Genomic DNA, 2,500 nt, shown 5'->3' with positions numbered 1-2,500 from the left:
TAAAGAGCTAGTGACCTAACGACGCATTAGCGACTTTTAAAAAAAAACACACCCGCCTGTCACCAGGGAAGCGTTGGGTGAGGAGGAGCCAACTTTTGCCAAACCGATGAGGTCTGCCGAGGCCCCCGGGGGCCCGGCGGGTGCAGGGGTCAATTTGTGGGTTATCGCTTCTCGGCCTTTTGGCTCAGATCAAGCTTGGTACCGAGGTGCCCCAAAGCCCGCTGAGCCAGAAGGTCGAAGGAAGGCAGGAGGGAGGAAAATTTTATTTTGTTTTTTTTTGGCGGGAATCGGAGTTTTCGGATTTCTTTTTTCTTTGGCTTCTTGTTTAAGAGAGCATTTTTGTTGGAAGAGATGGAGCAGCAAAAGCCAATCAGGCAGGTTCCAGGGATTGGCTTGGCCAACACCGTGAGGTTTGCCTGGACGGACAAGGAGACGGAGCCATGGGGACGAGATACGTTTGGGAGAAATATCCTGATGGGCTACCTGAATCTACAGGTTAAAGATGTTCTATGCCTTCAGGGGAACCCGATGGAGAAGGCATATGATGTGACGTTTCATGTGGAGGAGAAGCATGACGATATTATGAAGAAGGTGAGGGAAGGGAAAGGAGCAAGACCCCTGTGCCATTACGAGGTGACCAGCCTGGCAAGGAACAATTTCAGGGTGGTCACCGTCACCATGTACAATCCCCATGTAAAGGATGAGGAGGTGAGGGCCTTTCTGGGGAGATACGTGGAAAACGTCTCCTCAGCGAGGCACCTCAGGGACTCCCTGGGATTCTGGAACGGGAGGAGAGGGTTCCAGGTCCTTCTCAGGGAGGACCCGAAGGGTTTAGGTGGCTACCTCCATCCCCCGGCGATGTTCTCCCTGGGGGCTGACAGGGGGACATTATTCTATGCCCGTCAGCCTCCTTTCTGCAGGCGTTGTATGGCCTATGGTCATATCCTGGCCTCGTGCAACACCAGAAAATGCAAGTTCTGTGGGTCGGGAGAGCACGAGGCCAAGGATTGTGACGAGCCCAAGGCTTGCCACGGGTGTGGCTCGTCAGCACACCTGTGGCGTGAGTGCCCGGCTCGTCAGAGGTCGTACGCGTCTGCGGCTGGAGGGAGAACGGGGGATGGGGGGAGAAAGGAAAGTAAGGGCCTGGATGAAGGTAATGGCACAGGGGAAAAGACTGCACGGAAGGAGAAGGACGGGAGGAAGGAGGCTGGAACAGAAGGAGAGGAGGGGAAGGAGGCGGAAGGAACAGAGAAGAAGGAGACTGGGGCAGTGGCGAGAGAGGAGGTGGAGGAGGGAACGGTGGCGGAAATGGAAGGAGAAGCTGAGACGGGACCAGAAGAAGGACCGGAGGAGGAAGAAGGAGTGAAGGAGTGGGGGGACAGCTTGTCGAGCGCCCTTGTTGAAGAGATGCGGGGAATGGTGGAGGAGATAGCGGGGAAGAGGGGTGGTGTCTCCCCGCTACCTCCAACACCAAAGAAGAAAGGGAAGAGGAGGGTGTGCTTGACAGGCTGTGAGAGGGAGGGGGGTGTGGGGGGGGAGGGGGTGGCCAAGCGTGTGATGGGGGAAAGAAGAACGCCCTTGTCCTCGTTATTTTTATCAGCCCCTCAACAGCTGGTGGAGGGTGACTCCCAGGGCGTGGCGCTGGGCTGGGGGTCTGAGGGGGGATCTCAACTCCTGCTTGGGGAGATGGGGTCCCCTGCTCTCGACCTCAGTCCAGCAGCCTACAGGGAGACAGAAACGGAGGGTGTTGGTGGGGAACCCAGGATGCAGGGCACTCCAAGGCCTAACACCATCCCTGCATCCTGGGTTGGAGAGATGGAGGAGGACGGGGGGACGTCAGGAGAGGAGAGGACGTCCCCGCCGGATGAGACGAGGCAGGGGAGCATCGGGTGAGTCTCCTGTTTTTTGGTTAATTTGGGGTTTTCATTTCATTGATGTAAGGTTTTGTAATTTAATTTTTAAAAATGACATTTTCTGTTAATATTTTTAGTTTAAATGTAAGGGGTTTGAGGGATTTTGTTAAGAGGAGGGCGGTTTTTAGTTTTTTGGAAGGGGTGGGTTTTGATGTTTGTTTTGTACAGGAGGTTCACCTGAGGGATGGAGGGGATGTCATCAGGTTTAGTAGGGAGTGGGATAAGGGGGAATCAATTTGGGGTATAGGTGGGGTTCACTCTACGGGGGTGGGTATTTTGTTTGGGAATAGGGAGGTTAGAGTAGAGAGCACTTTTGTTGTAATGCAGGGGAGGGTGATGGGGGTGGATGTCACTTTTAGGGATAGTAGGTATAGGTTAGTGGTGGTGTATGGGCCACAGGTGGCGGCAGACAGGAGGGAGATGGTGGACTGTCTGGCGCCCCTGTGTGTCACAAATAGGCACTTGGTGATAGGTGGGGATTTTAACATAGATTTAGGGTTAGCGGGGGATAGTAGTGCAGGCGCCATCACCGGGCTTATGGCTTGCCATGGTCTGGTTGATGGAGGCCTGCACACTACTCCGACAAT

This window comes from Salmo salar, chromosome 10, assembly GCF_965601325.2.
Source record: "Salmo salar chromosome 10, fSalSal1, whole genome shotgun sequence".
Lineage (NCBI taxonomy): Eukaryota > Metazoa > Chordata > Actinopteri > Salmoniformes > Salmonidae > Salmo > Salmo salar.
This window is presented reverse-complemented; position numbering follows the sequence as displayed.